The following is a 16,347-nucleotide window of genomic DNA, read 5'->3' as shown; positions in this document are numbered from 1 at the left end:
AACAAGATCTAAAGATCTGAAAGAGTTCAAGGGGCATGAACTCCTCTGCGAGGCGCTCGGGATCAAAGTGAAACATTTTTTTTTCTTTGGAATTCCACAAAGAACAAACCTTTACCCTACATATTGATTATTTTCTATTTTAAATATTGCACAGATCAAATGTTAACACATTCTAGTTAACATTTGCTAACTAGAATGTGAAATCTCTAAACCACCTTGATGTACCCCTTGGAATTAATTTACTGTATATTTTTATACTAAAATGTGCAGCTAATGTTTAGCGAAATAAAAAATCATCAGATGCTATACCTTTTAGACTATCCATGTGAAAAGTTTGATTGCTGAAAGGTTTTTGGTGCATGTTTTTCTTTTTGCATTCCACTATAAACATCTTTTTTGTGTGTTTGTTTCCACTCATAAGCAGATGCATATGAAGGTTATTACCTGAACATCTGAAGCTGGATGTTCAGTTATACATGTGACTTCCATTAATAAGAACAGAAGTTGTTGCGCAGCTTTCTGTGTGGGGGAGGGGATTGTCTTTGGATTGCACAACAACATGGCAGTTCTCTTTAGCGCACCTCAGTTATCTGCTCTGGCGTAAACTTTGGCTTGTGACGTAATGACAGTTGCATCACTTGGCAGCCAGAAGCAACGGACCTGTTTGTCCTTCCTGTTCTGTCCTCCCCCAACTAATTCGCTGACCAAAACTAGGGCAACTCTGCAGTTAGATTTAACTTCCCCAGAAACTAAACTGGTGGGCGAATAGCACATTTTTAAAGTGAAATGAAAAGCCCTAAAAAGACTGCGCTTGCCATGAAAGCCCTGTTCAGACTAAAGAACAGTTTCATAAATGCTAAGTGTAACTTTGTATTTTCTTTTGAGTCAGACGACAATGATAATAGACTCTGGCAGAGACAAAGAGGACATAAACTTCTGTTTGTAATTCCTTCCCTGGAGAGCCTCCTCCCCCTCCATATGAGGAAAGGTTTCCGTACAATTGATATTGTTCTTTATGTGTAATGCAAGACAGATGTGGCTAAAATGTGGAGGTTCCCTATGTACTCTTTAAACTCACGCAGCTTTTTGTCCCATATGCTTCTGTAGTTGTAGTTTGGTCACTTTTTAAACAATAAACTCTCTAGACGCACACTATCCAACCACCAAATACTAAAAAAAATAGCTGAATACAGCATTTTCCATAAATAGATCACAAATAAACATCAAGTTCAACTAGTAAGCTAACCTTAAGTAAAATTGAAATTCAGAATAATAAGAAGAATGCCTTTCTTGCAAAATGTCACGTCAGTACAGCCCGTCCAATTCAAGTAAAATTTGATGTGTCACTATGTTATACATGCAAAAGGCATAACATTTTCTAAAGCCTTTTATTATACTGGAGATTAACAATTAATTCCTATTGCTGCTAAAATCCAATATAATATACAACCTTCAGATTATTACATCTAAAAAGTCATCTGCAAAATTTAGTCATTGTTTTGATTTTGACGCATAAACAAAAAACATAGAATAGCTACACACTTTAGTGCTTTTCATGTAAGTACATGCACAGAATATTACACCTCAACACAGCTCTGCTATTTAGAGCAAATAAATATTACACTTTTTTGTAACATTTCTTCCAATAATGATAAAAACCTATTTAAAATGTGCCATAATCTATTTGGCAATACATATGTACATACATAAATACTGCTCTAACATAAAAACATACCCATTACCACTTCTTAAGTACACCTTAAACTACCTCTTATAGTAATAATTGCCCCCCAACAACAGTAAACAGTAAAATAACAGTAATACATCCCTAATAATAAGCTGGTATTACCTAGTTATTCCGTTAGGGTATCAGTTCAGTTATTCTGCTGTTTAATAGACATACTGCTCCTAGCTTGTAAACTGCTGTTTTACAAGCAGACCAAAGACCTAGTTTTTTAAAAAAAAAATCTGACTATTTGGGATATTTAAAGGTCTAAGATGGAGATCATTAAATGGTTGAACCTTTAAAGACTTTTTAGGAACTTACCGTTGATTCACTGTGCAATGACATTTGTAAATGTTTGTAAAAACTGAAAATATGTTGTGCAAGTCCGCTCACTGCCTTAAAGGGTCAATTTTAAAAGCAGATGTTTAGAAAAAAGGGAGAGAAAGACATTTGACCATCACTTCAATCAATATGTGACTGCTGGAGCTCAAGAAGGAATCTAAAGAATTTGAGTTTATAGATTGCACTCGCTGCTATCAAAAGAATCCATTATAACAACAAACTCCAATACATGTGGCACAGCATAGAAACAAACATGGGACAGAACACTGGGTTCAGATCAATAGTTAGAAGGGCTAGTTTGTTGGTCAGCGGTTGGAATGCCTTTTAAGGTAAAATTTAAGTGGAGAGGGGTGCTGTGGTGGTGCAGGGGTTAAGCACAATCCACATATGGAGGCCCTAGTACTCAACACAGATGTCGCAAGTTCAATTCCCAGCCTGGCAATCTTTGCTGCATGTCTTCTCCCTTCTCTCATTTCCCACTTTCCTGTCAATTCACTATCAAATAAAGGCCACTAGGGCAAATACAAACTTTGACAAAATTTAAGTGGAGAGAAACAATAAATATGATTTTAAAAGCAGGATTTTTTAAATGGTATACTATATTTCAGTGCAAATGCTCAGAGTACCATTTCGTGTAACGTTCAAAGAGCCATGGTAAAAAAAAAAAATACAACACGCAGCATTTGAGATTTACTCATAAAAACCACAGAAATCTACCAGATAACACAGGAGGGACATGCGGCTAGCTTTGAACAAATTTTCTACTTTTTGATGTGCAAGATGGAAATGACTAACGAGTTTCTTTCTCTTGGCACCTAATCAAAATTAATATCACTTCCTGAGAACTGTCAAATTCCTACACATATTGCAAAGTATAAGAGTATTAATGCCAACTTTTTGACATATACCCTTTTAAGAATTGGGTTAAATGTCAGCATTTTGCCTGATGACTCACAGACTCTTGAGTAACATGTCAAGGTTAATGCTTAGAGAAGACAAAACTTGAACCTCTGTTCTGGGCCATGAGTAAGTCAACTATTCTTCTGCCTTTGCTGGGGATAAACCCCACCTCTGTACATTTCTGACAAAGCGTGTTTAACCAGTTTCCCAAGAAAACTATAACGGCTTGTGTGTAAACGTCACGGTGGTATGTGCTCCTTTTGTCTGCTACAACCGCTCTGATCTGCTCAGCATTACAAGGTATTTAAATCCAGATTACACACACACAGCACCAGCCAAGATATATTTATTACTATATTACTGTAGTTCTGTGGTTATCTTAACAGAGTTATGATTTTTCTTCCGAGTGTTTATTTTGGTCGTATGAATTCACTGTAATGAATCTGAGCAGAACAGTGTTTTTATTCATTCGATTTTGTTTATTGAAAATGTAAAATGTTTAACTCTTGGTTGAACATTAGCTCACCTCTAACCTAAACCTTCTAGACTGATTATTGTTCTGTATAGTTACCGCAACCTGAAAACACAACCTGTCCGGTCTCACACAAGAGACTAAACCTTTTTTGTGCTTTCAAACTGCATCACATGGAGACTTAAGAAATGAGCTCCTGAGCGTACAAACCCACTGACCTGACCCCTGTCGCTCACAGTGCTTTCCCTCCAAACTGCCTTCTCCCTCCTCCTGAAGCTGCCTTTGTCTACGCAAAAGTCAATATATCTGACCAACTTGATGAGCTATGCACTGAGGTAAGTAACTTTCTTTCTGAATGCACAGTGGCTGCAGCAACCTTCTGAGCATTTACCAGGATCAACCATTACCCCAGAAAGGTTAGCAGCAGGAATAGGTTGTGTGCACATGTGCTTTCTGGTCCTACCATAACTGCTGCAAACCCATAAAGCTAATTTTTGCACTAATCCTCTCGCATTTAAAATTGCACCAAAAGAGAGTGTGGAGTTGTAAAATGAACAGGAATTACCATTTTAAAAAAAGTACTTGATCAAGTGTTTATAAGTAATAAGAACATTGCAGTGTTTCTCTCATTGGTTTCCAAACAACCTGACCTAAGCTGCTGTTGCTAAGCTCCCTCTTTCCCTCCTCTGAGCGAGACGCACGTGACTCACAATGAATAGAAATCACAAATCCTCTGAGTGACGGGTGTTGTCATTCAGGATGTAAGGGCTGTCAGACAACAACTATTTCAACCCTACATAAAACATAATAAAATAAAAGGGCACTGGCAATCATATAATACTGAGAAAACTGATACTGCATCCACTGGATTGGTTCCACCTGCAAGTGTAAATAAAGGCACCAGCTGCCCCACTTGTACATTCTGTTAATGAAACCTTATATTAAGCCCAAGTCCAGAGGGGTGGTTAGTGATGTCATGCAAGGCGTCTGGTAAGTTATACTTTTAAAGGACAATCCAGACCAGCTGTCTGGACTCCCCGAGTAGAAAGCAGGGGTTTAAAGGGGCCCTGACCTAAGACTGTCTACCAACAAAACAATTCATATTGGAGAGTCATTTTCAGATAAAGTACACCAATCAGGACCATTCATTAAAAAACAAAACAAAATGTAAGAACCAGGCTCTCATTACTGCATTGTGCATTGACTCTGAAAAGGAGTATTTCCCATATTAAGCTGACATTTCCTCTTGGCAAATTTTAGCAAGGAAGGAATTGATGAAGGAACAGTTTTTGTCTAATCAATGTTTAACCAGGTGTGGAAATTAGCCCCTAGTACTTAAATCATGCAGGTAATGGGTAAATCTCATCAACCAACCAATGGCAGGAGTGAACTTGACATTTGAACAGTCCAGAAGTGTTCAGTTTCTACAACTGATCTGTTGGGGGCAGCATTGTGTCTAAACTGCTACTAAACTGCTGCAAATTCAGTTCAACTAAAAGGGGACATAATGTTCCTGGTGTAAAGTGGGTGATAGAAACCATAAACCTCCTCAAGCATGAACTTAAAGGCACACCCCTAATTTTTAATGGGAACTGGAAAATCTTGAACTATGTGATGTAATGTATTGTTTATACGGTATAAGGAACTTTATTGGATGGCCAAAATGGAGATCAGAATCCAATCAGTCAAAATAGAAAACAAAATTGTTACATTTAAATGCATGGGTACAAAATGGAAGTGAAAAGAGACAAAATGGCAATGCATAAAAAAGAAATGGGGGTATGAAGTGGCAAAAGAACAACTATTATTTTTAGAGTACACTTTGTTTTACAAATATATAATAATAATATATATGTTTTTAATCTATCTATCTATTAGCTTACACACTTATGCGTAGTACATCTGGAGATACTCAGAGAGGCGGGGTACGCGGTATAATCGCATCTGAAATAAACAGTGTCTTCTCAGACTTGAGCATTTGAGTGGTAGATACAGGTTTTAATTTTCCATCCCTGATATAAGGTTAGATATCTCATACAATTAAGTGTTGCAAAATATAGGATAATGTAATATAGTTTACATTATTAATTAGACTTTGTAGCAAACTTGTTAAAAAGGGAAGTGTTAGGAGATTATTACGTTTTTTTTCTGTCACTCATGCAGCTTTTTTTTCTTGTAAAATTCTCAAATGTCAAAAAAATAAATAAATTGATATATGCAAGTTTTCTATATAAACTAAGAATTGATGTACCAAAGGGAATCTTTGAAAGAAAAAACTACTGGGGCGATTTTTGTTTTGTTTGTTTTTTATTTTTTGGTCTTGTTGGTGGGGAGTTAGTACTAGCTTTGTTTCTAATCTGAAAAAAATAAATAAATCTGTCAGTATTACAATTCCTTGTTCCTTTTAACGAAAACACAATCCTTCAAATTTAGAGCAACATGGGAAATGGCTTGTTAAGCTTCTAACCTGCTGCTGTTAATTAGGCCTTGGACAGCACCAATAAGGAACGTGAGAAAATACCTGCTTACAGCTTTATAACATAACTGGGCTTTTACTGTGGGTCTTAGCTTCTCGCAGCTTAAACCGGCGAAAGCAACAACCGAAGCTGATTGTCCAAGCGTAGGAGGATCGGCTTGGCGAGAAGCAGGAAGGGATGCTATTTGCTTTATGGCGATTACGTAACACCTCGCTTGCTTTCCTCTCAGCAGAATGCCAAGGATACTGTTTGTAAACAGAAAAGCCATGTGCGTATTCTCACGTGGCAGAAGGTTTTGAGTCGCTGCCCACGCTGTCTCACCCTTGAGGTAAACCCTGACATCAATACATGTTCACAGAGCCAGCAACGCTCCCTGCAGCCCAAGAACTCCTCAAACAAGGCCTTATCATGCTCGGCCCATAATTACGCTTTGGCTCAGATAGCGGCGCAGGACATCATGGAAGAGGAAGACCGTGGTGCACATTTACGATTGCATGTGGTGTAGCAATTACCGGCCACACTTTTGTATCTCTTATGAAAGACTGACTAACAAGCCTGCGACAGGCTAGGATCACAAGGTTTATCTGATATTTTGAAATATTCAAGAGCCTACAGTAAATTAACAAAAAAACAACAGCTGGACATCTTAAAGTAACCTCTAGTAGATTAGGTAAGTTGGTAAAACTAAGGCAAATTTTTACATGAACTCTTCAGCCGTGTTTGATGCATAAGGTGGTCAGTTTTAAAAAGGAAATGGCCTTTTCTTTTCCTTAGCAGAAGCTTGGAAAGTTTAAGTCCTGTGCAATGTTTATTTTAAATTATGTGCAAAATGTCTAAATAATGTGTCTGAGAGTGATTCTTTTGCACTTGCACGAGACTGAGTTTTCCTTTTATTCTCTTGAAGTCCATAGAAAACAAACCCTCCATTGGCAGACAACAGAAATCAATATTGCAGCAATCAATACAACTCTTTGTACTCGCCATTTTGTCTTGCCATCTATAAACAGTGCATTCTAAAATGTCTAACCCAACAACACTGAGCATGCTTCTGTGTCGCTTCTGCTGCAGCCACCCCCTAGGTTGGAAAAATGATACTTGGGCTGGACGGAACAGGGTCAAAGGTGAGGGCATGGGCAACGGCTTGGGTATTGTAGCCAAACAGCATTGTTGTACTGCACTATGGCAACTGGACATTCTCCCCAAAGGTGATATTGTCTTTGCCCTAGGAGTGACTTAAAGGGGCTTACTGCCATGACGAAGAAACTATCCAACTGCGCAGCTTTATCTGTAGGTGCAGATAGATGAGATGAGCTCTGCGCATGTGATTGATCTATGTGGCCCATCCCCACTCAGCCCCCTGTAACCCTATTAATGCTGCTGCCCTTTCAGCTATTTATGTCAAAGCAGGCATGCAGAGACCAATGAAAATTCCTCTTGTAAAAATCCCTGTTGTAATGTTCTTTAGGTCATAATTGGCATTTGCAAGCTGTTCATTCAGTGCCACCGAAGACGAGAAAATTAACACTTGCTAATGTCTGAGAGCAGTTTAATTCCAACAATGTGACTTATAAAATCCACTGCTGGACACTTTTAATGGACGTCATTGCCAATATTGTTAAAGGGGGAAGGGGAGTACTGTTATTTATGCAAGTATGTACATGCACAGATCCATCACCTGAAGTTATGTAGTCACAACACAGTTAAATACTACCATATATAACAAACTTAGGCACATGTGTTGACACTGCATGCTCAGTGACCGTGTTTGCTAAGTGGATTCGGTGATTTCACCACAAGGAAATTTGTTGCACTACATCTTTGTAGTGATTAGAGACAGGTACTTGCTCACAAAATGATTTTTGTGGTAAAAGATACATTGTTTGCTTTGATAACCACAGGGTGAAAAAAGATTTATGAGGTTGAGGGAACATTAGGAGGATAGTGGTAATAAACCGCCATCAGCTGCTCTCATAAAAGCTTGGAAACAAAAAGCAGCTGACTTTGTTTTGAACTCAATGCCCTTCTTTCTTCTTCAGTGCCCTCTGTATCCATCCACCTCCAAGTGTGTCACAGAGATCTTCTATGTCAAGCACTTTGCTGCTCCCGTTGGCAGCACACTGTTGGGTTACAATGAAGGTCAACCACCTTACAGACAGGTTTTTATATTGTTGTGACCTGAGGCTGAACTGCAGCTGTATTACAACTGCAAGCAGTAGAATACACAAGCCCGATACACAAACCCTGTAGGAGATCAGTTTTATTCAAATGTACCATTTAGATGTTAATCTTCAAGAAGCTGTTAGTGAATTCGAGGAAAAACTAACAACCAATTAGATATTTGCTGACAATGGTTAAAACATTACCATAGTTTTAAACAAACCATCTTGTGCAGTCTAGTGACACCATTGCATAATTATACATAGTTTATCTGTTTATTCATGAGGTATATCCCGGATGAGTGAAATAGGTGTAGGATTAATACGCATTTGAGTCCTCATTTTTCAACTGGAAATAAATTTTACTTCAGGCCTACTTTTTATATTGTAGAATCTATTATGAAGTTTCAGACTCTAATTTTGTACCCAATGATTTCTTCCATTTGTAGACTGACTGGCATGGATTCTTTATATTACAAAACAAAAAATATGGTTAGATTTACAAAAGATTTCATTTATTATTTATACAGATATATAGTAACAAGAATAGTAAAATTGAATGCATATTTTAATTTAAATTGTATATTTTCGGAACATGCATTACACCCTATTTCCATTACAGTCAGTTATCACTCATAAAATGCTGCAGACTGTTATCTCTAGTCAAACTAAAATAACTATTATTTTAAGAAGTTTTAAGAAGGAAATAGCCTTTTCCTTCTGTCACCCCCGTAAATAGGAGGTGACAGAAAATTATTTTGACTCATCCTTTGTCAAAGAGGATGTGAAATGTTGGGTGTGCCGTGGTGGCGCAGGGGTTAAGCACAGTCCACATATGGAGGCCTCAGTCCTCGACATGGCTGTCACAGGTTTGATTCCCGGCCTGGTGGCCTTTGCCACATGTCTTCCCCCTTCTCTCATGACCCACTTTCCTGTCAACTAACTATCAAATAAAGGCCACTAGAGCCAATGAAACCTTAAAAAAAAAAAAAAGAGGATATGAAATGTTTCCCTGACAGGGAACAACTGACCAATGGCCAGCATGAAACATGCCACAGCAGTCAGTTTTAACTTTGATCAGAAATAGTGAGATGATTTATAAAAATGACAAAGGGCTAAATGGCTAGATTTTTCTCAGCATGAAGAACTGGTTCTCTGGGTCAGTTTGTCCCTTCAGGAAATTCAGACCCTCATTTTGTACCCAAGCACTTCTTTCAACTTACATTTGTACCCATAAACAAATGAAATAATACAAATAATTGTGTTGTTGTAGTGTAATATTTATATTGACAAAACCTCATACGTAAAAAAAAAAAAAAAAGTAAGGGCTGTCCCACTCTTCAGGGCTTAAACAATGACACTTACAATAACATAATGTAGCAAATTGTGGACATGGTATTGCTACCACATTATATATTTTAAGGTTTTCAAAATATATTCCTTCAGCAGTGCAATAACAAGATATTAATTGTTCTAAGATGAAAAGAATGATAGTAATATTATTCAAACTTTTTCCATTATGCTGAGATAGAGCAATATCTTCTTTCTGGGTTAGCATCGCTATGCTTCCACACATTTGAACTGATCAGAAAATGTAGATAATTGGTTCGCTGATTCCTATTTCAAACATATTTTTATACAATGAAAGCAGTTCCTCTTTTAATGGCCCTTAGGGGAAAATGTCCTGAGAACAGTAGCCCTGTTGTAACATTTACCTGCTTTTAATGCATAAGAGTATGCTTTCATGAGCAGTCCGAAAATGTTATTTCTAGTGTTGTTACTGGTTATTGTTCTCCTGAGACAAGTGTTTTTTAAGTAAAACCTCTGCTTCAAAATTAACATTTGTGTTCTGCTTCAGTTAATGGTGTTGTAAGATTGGGTTTCATTTGATTCAGCGCTGTCTGACCTTCTCTTACTGCCTTCCACCACCACCACAGTTCTCTGTTTTTGCCTCTCCTTGGGATTTGCCTTTGTGTCTCTGTGTGTGTATGTGTGTGTGCGTGTCATTCAGTGGTGAAAGCAACGAAAGCTGATTCACAGAGATACACACAAAGCCAGGAGCTATTTCTGCTCTGCTGCTGTGCAGGCGCTATCCCCCCCTGTGCTGGACGAGTCCAGGTTGGACTTTTACTCTACCATTTACAATCCCACAGGAGATGCAAAGCAGCAGATTTGACACAAAAAGATTTTAGATAGACTAAATAATAAAATATTGTTTGTCTGTAATAGCCATTAATTACACATAAATATTATTATTTTTTTAATTTTCAAAACATACTCATTGAATAGCAGATCTATACTAAAAACTCATATAGATGAACATGCATCTATTTCAAACGAGTTAGACCAGAGAGTGGTTTTATGACGAAAAGGAAGAGGCACAGTGGTATTTAAATTATGCCTGAAGAAAAACTCCTGAACAAACTGTACAGCATTGTCTATGATCCATTTAAAATAAGCACGGCAAGGAAACAAGATAGCAGCCTTCACATTCAGCTGGCAAAACCACAAAGAAAATTGTCAGCCATGTTGAAGTAGCTTTATCTAATATCCCCTCCTTATTATGTTGGCTCTTGCTATTTTTTTTTTTTTCACGGTGAGGGACATCTGCTCTGTCTCACCTGACCACAAAATGAAAGAAAAATACTCCGAAGGTTACAGAGACAGCGGGGTCAAAAGAGGAGTAACAAACTGAGCACGTTCTTACCTTCTGTTTATGTCCCTCCACTTTGTAGAAATTCCAGCAAATTGTCTGGATCGCCTCTTTAACAAATCCTAAAGGGCAGCCATCTTGCCTCCTTCTGTTCTATGAAACAGTCTATGCTCCACATCAATATTCATGGAAACCAGTCTGACGTTGGCTCTCATCATCAGGAGAAGCCCGGGTGTCGCTGTTTTGCCGGCTGGAGGAGCACACTTGTGTGTCAGTCGAGTGTAAGGCAGTTATGGTAAATATAAAAGCGGACAAGATCTTCCTGTAGCTCTGGGAGAAAAGCCCGGCTGTGGCAACAACCTCTGAAAAGAGAAAAAAAATAATAATTCACAAAAACACTTTCCTGCTGAGTCCTTCTCACACAAAGATACAGGTTTTCTTTCCTCCCCTCAGCTCCCTCTTTTTTTTTCTTCCTTCCTCAGCCGTACACAATAGTGAACACTTTGATGGCTGCCCTGAAGCACTGGAGTGGATTTCTGGATTACAAGACTCCACCCCCACAACCAGTGCACTTTTTGTTCAATATGCATGGGTCCAACTGTCTGACTGTGGCAGAGCAGAAGCTGCCTCCACCCCTTCCTTTTCTCATACAGGAAGCCAAGTGACTCAGGGTTTTTTCCCTCCCTTTCTCATTGCCTATCTTGAGGTTTTGTTTTTTTTGTGTTTTTTTTCAGTTAGAGGTTAAAGGACTTTCCATTTTGTATAAAAGAACGGCTTCACAGTTACGTTCAAAAACAGCCGGTTTGGACTTATTTCAGGCGGCTGTGTCTTATTTTGGAACACTGCTGGCTCATATTTAGACAAACTCTGCAGCTTGTGCACAGGAAGCACAGTTTGCCTCATACCTCTGCCAAAAATCTTCCTCCCCCTGTTGACAGTGGCCACGTGGGCTTAAGAGAGATCTCTATCTCATGCAAGCATGCATGAACTTTAACTATATTTTTATATATAGAGAGAGAGAGATGTGTCATGTTTCACACAGAGCTCAAGGGTTTCATGTAGTAGATCAAACACCCAAAAAGAGTTGGATAACACTTTCATTTTACCATTAAATTCCTTTTCAACTAACAGGTGTCCCTTCTCTGAAAATAATCTGCTTTTTGCTGAGCTTCAGGCTTAAAACGGAGACCCAACCTCCTTCCCAGAAGCCCCTGCCAGGCTGTAGTGACATTTGTTGACTCAATACTTTCAGAGCAGAAAAGTAGATTTGTTTTTACACAGAATGGGGGAGGGGGAGAGGCAGAGAGGAAGGAGGAGTCAAATCTGGACTCCAGCACAGATCCTGCACAGATGGAATAAACCCTTCCTCTTTGGAGAGCTACTTATTACTTCTAAAAAGGCAATGTGGTTGTGCAGATGACCAGATATCTGCTTTATGCTATAGTGAGAATAGTTCACTAAATAATCACAACTTTAAAACGGGACAGAAATGTCTAAGCAGAAAGTAAATGCCAAGGAAATTGGAGGTACAACTGAAACTAAACATTTACAAGCATTTCAAAAACCTTTTTTTCTCACTGTCTGACATTAAATCAGACTAAACATTTCCTTTTTTTTGTGTGTAAGTTAGGAATAGTAAAATCCTTGTGTGTTGGAAAGTGTGATGAAATGACAGAATATATTCAAACTACCACTGCCACAATCTATAAACTGATAACTGTGATGCATTTGCATAAAATAGTCATGATTTCCATGCTGTCACATTTGGATTAGACAGCAAGATAGAATTTTTTGTTTTGTTTTTAAATAAAATTAAGTGTTTAGAGTTAGAAAAAAAAACTTGAGGTAACTGCTTGATATAAGTTGGCGAGGCAGAGAAAACTTATCAGAATATGGTTAAAATAGCACTTTGTACTAAGTTATGCAACATTAAGTTTACTGTTTAAGAGCTATGCTTTCAAACAACGACTCAAAGCATAAAGCCAAATTAATTGGAAAGTGATATCGGGATAACAAATTCAACTTGGCAATTAAAAGCTCTGATCTTAGTCATATAGACATTTTGTAGGCAGAGAAACAGCAGAACGTTTCACTGGATTTAGAATCAGACAGAGAGAGAAAAGGTTCTGTCTTTTCAGACAGGATATGTAAACATCTGGTTTCAACTCTATAATAAATGTGTCTTGGACTTTGGGATGTTCTTATGTCATGTATGACCTACGGCTTCTATTAGATAAGACCACTGACACCAAATTTAAGATTACTTGCAAATATGTTAATAGCAAATAAATGAAGAGCAGTCCCTTCCCTGCCAAAACTATATCTGCTATGTGAGTGTACCTCTAATTAGCGCTGCAGGTCGGTCAGTGGTTGTTTGGACGGGTAAATTTCCTTCCATCTTCTTTTCCTCAGGTTCCCGCTGAAAAACAGTCAGTTCAGTCAGCATATATGAAGAATAGTAATCCATATTAAAATCAAACAGAGTAGTTCTACGCATCTTGCAATAAAGGAAGTCACACACATTAATGTGTCAACTAATTTTTTTCATAAACCACATAAGTCTTTCTTATCAACCAGACAAGCGTGGCTATAAAAATGCCCTACAAAAATGCCAGCAAATGAATTAATGTACGTATTTTTGACTTATGCATTTAAAACAATACACCTAATGTTCAATATATTGTGGATGTCAAATTCCTCACTTCAGTCATAAGCACAACGGCAAAAAAATGGAAACAATCTAATAGTTTATCTATTAAAGTTTTATATTGCTTACTGTTACATTTCTATGTAACATATATGTATGTATAAATTGTATCTATTAACTGCAATGTATCAAAATGACAAGTGGAAGGCACTTAAAATTCCATTCTGTCTTTTTGTGTTAATGCGATTTTGATAAAAACTATTTAAAACTCATCACAATGTTGTTGGTATTGAACAAACACTGCTGAACAAATAAAGTGCAGGGAGTTTGGAAACATAAATGGAACATTTATTGATGCTTTCATTGATCCAGAGCAACAGCAGAAAAAATTATTTGAGCACTAAACCAGTCCAAACCAACAGAACCATTGTGTTGGTTTTTGAAGTTATCCAAACTCATCACTGGTTTATTTACAGGAGCACATTTTTTTCCACAATAATGACTTTTTGCCCATTCCTTGTACTGCATCTCAGTTTTTCTAGTTTAAAGGTTAATTCATTGAGATATACATCTTCTGAAGTTTAATGTTCTTGAATAGACAGGAGAAAAATGATCTCCAACTGTATGAAGTCTGCACATCAGGGCAAGCACATAATGCATTATCCCATCAGAAGTTGCCTAAGATTATTTGCTAAAAGTTTCCTCACATCTATTCAGAGGAAAATGCAAGACAGTCTGTGTCTGAGCCTGACTTGATAGAGAGCATTTAGCAGCTTAAGAAAAAAACCACTAAAACTTTGGCTTTTGTATTAGCTCATCAGCTGCACGCCTCACATTTACTGTCATCTTATACACTCAAATTTTAGACCCAATTCCTCTTTAAAAAATGCAAAAGACAATCAGTGACTTGCATAAAAATCACACAGGACCTTTCAGACTGTGGCCTAGGGGCTTCTTTTGACAGTAAGTTGTGCAAAAAAAGTTGTTTTTGTCAATAATCAAAAAGGTAAACTGAGATAAAATAGTTTAAGTACCTCTATTTCACAGGCAATTAATCTCTGCTCATATTACCACTTTTATTGGCCAGCTGAGTTAAGTACCAGCAATCTCACTTGATTTTGCACACTATGGAAATTTTTAAACAGTAATTTCTTTGCGCAGCATAGAGCTGTAGTGTTGCCACAGCATGGCCTCTGGTTTATCAGCTCCAGCCAGACCAATTAGCACAGTCTTAAGTTAGTTAGCAGTACTGTAGTTAGCAAAAGCTTTCAAGGCACATCAAGTATCAAAGATAAATTGTCATTCTGCAAAGTTTTGGCATTAATAACTGAGTTTTTATGACAGAAAATCAGTGTGCTTGGTCATGTTTCACTTAAGGTTTCTTGTGTTCTGCATAGAACATAAATAGTCTCAATTGGTTGCATGCCAGGTAGATTCATTGCTACATAGTTGTTTTTCCATGAATGAATGAGATGACACAGAGCCAGACAGAGGAGCTACGCACAGTTTCTTTTATACACACTGGCATGGGCATTTCACGAAGTTACCTGTATGTGAGCACCACAGGTGGTGGAAAAGGAGAGCTGGTTCAGAGCTTCAGATGCTTAAAAATTATAAGAAGCAAAACACGTCTCTCGTGTTTAGTGACGCAGCTGCTGTGACATCTGCTCCAAACACACTGCTGTTGTGTACAGACTGTTCAGTCTCTTGCGCAAGCCCCGCCCACAGCACACTCACAGACCTGTTGTTATTAACGATGGTGGAGAGAATTAATGCTAGAAAGCTGATTAGACTGGACCACAGCTGATGATGGATCCAATGATTTTAGCTTCGTAAAATTTACTAACCTTGCTGCTATCCTTTGCCTAAAATGAATTAGATAACTCTGTTTTATTCTTGATTCCAAAATGATTGTGGACTGGGGGGAAAAAAAGAGACAAAGCTTTTAAGTATTTATAATATATATCTTAGCTAAAATAAATACAGATTGGAATACTAGTTAGACAGCGAGGGCTCCGGGTCATTTCGTCTCTGGGCCAGTTTGCATGCCCATTTTGTCAGCATGCACTTCATACAGAAAATGAACAGCTGCACATTACTTTTGTATATTTTCTGTGTAGTTTAAACTATAAATATAAATATTTACACATTTTCATCTGCTGTGTAGAAAGACACAAAACCATATTTTCTCATTGCATGCATTTCTCACTATCAGACTAAGCTTTTTCTGCTTTCAAAAAAAATAAACATTAGTTTGATAAGCTAAGTACTAGAAATTAAACTATGTAAAATTACCTTTTAAACTGTATGACTTGACTCAAATGTCTTGGTTACCGTTCCACAAGCTTCTCGCAAAAGTTTTGTTAAAATTTTGTCCCATTCCTCTGAACAATCTGGGGAAATATTGGTCTTAAATCACTTCCAAAACGTTCTATTCTTTCAGCCCATGTCAGTACGCGACTCTAACAGTGTTGGCGTTAGTGGGATTAATAGAGGGAGAGAGACACTCTCTTTCACACCAAAACTTGTTAATTGGGGTGTTCCCTTACAAATACATCAAATGGCGTGCCTTCATTTTCTCAAATGCTTTAAATTAACCAATCAGTAGCTTACAAAGAACTGAGACCATTATCTGGACTTTCTCATATTGCTAAATGAGATGGTAAACTCGACTCCTTTTCAGGTTTCTGTTCCCAGTGGAGCCCCTTTTATAGATTTCTTTGTCATTTCACATCATACAACTTGATCTGCCAAGTTGTTATGCTAACAGTTCATGCAGCGGGGGTTGAAGGACAAAGCGGTGTGGCCTACAACTCATAACGCTCAGCTGTTTAACACACCAGGGTTTTATCTGTGACACAATCCTCATATATAGAAAAGTTGTTGCATGTCACCCTCAACATCATATTTTCTGCATTAGCTTCTGCTAATCAAAGATATTTCTGATGTAGGACAGACAGTGGAGAATGATACC

General features: G+C 37.8%; 1 protein-coding gene across 1 annotated transcript in view; it reads right to left on the bottom strand.

Moving 5' to 3' along the window:
• The window catches only part of LOC103148482 (methylcytosine dioxygenase TET2-like), a 28,170-nt gene extending 16,910 nt beyond the window's left edge, over positions 1 to 11,260 (bottom strand). Inside the window, exon 1 of the mRNA XM_007567272.2 lies at positions 10,781 to 11,260. The gene's annotated coding sequence lies outside the window, so the exon portion shown is untranslated. The remainder of the gene's footprint in view (positions 1 to 10,780) is intronic.
• Between the last annotated feature and the right edge of the window lie 5,087 nt (positions 11,261 to 16,347).

Source organism: Poecilia formosa, unplaced genomic scaffold (genome assembly GCF_000485575.1).
Source record: "Poecilia formosa unplaced genomic scaffold, Poecilia_formosa-5.1.2 Scaffold206, whole genome shotgun sequence".
NCBI lineage: Eukaryota > Metazoa > Chordata > Actinopteri > Cyprinodontiformes > Poeciliidae > Poecilia > Poecilia formosa.
Note: the sequence above shows the minus strand (reverse complement) of the source record. Positions and strands in the feature narration are given on the sequence as shown.